Below are 439 nucleotides of genomic sequence, written 5' to 3' on the forward strand. Positions count from 1 at the left end.
TAAGTAACAGAAACCAAAAAAAAGATAGAGGCAGGGATAGGATTAATAAAAATAAAAAAATAGGGGAAAAAGAATATAAAGGAATACAAAAATATAAAGAAAATATATTCCCCGCACAGAAACCCGATCACTTTGCAAGCCCTTTCCCGATCAAAATTTAAACCCGGTCCAACTATCGGGGGAAATCAAAACCAGGGCGCTCCCAGCCAACCGAGCGCGGACCAAGTGTTTCTATACGAATAAATGCGGATGAATCCACGACTTTATCTGCGAACGCATGGATTGGAAGACTCATTTCACCATCCGTGTGTCAGGGGAACCTACGTTATTCTCTTTTTCGGTGCTAGCAGCTGGCTCCGTTACCGTTAGGAAATAAAAGTTTTTTTGAAAACGGTTTGAACTCGTTTCAAATTTACGAAAATATAATTGGGAAAGAAGG

Source organism: Penaeus monodon, chromosome 21 (genome assembly GCF_015228065.2).
Source record: "Penaeus monodon isolate SGIC_2016 chromosome 21, NSTDA_Pmon_1, whole genome shotgun sequence".
In the NCBI taxonomy this organism is placed as follows: domain Eukaryota; kingdom Metazoa; phylum Arthropoda; class Malacostraca; order Decapoda; family Penaeidae; genus Penaeus; species Penaeus monodon.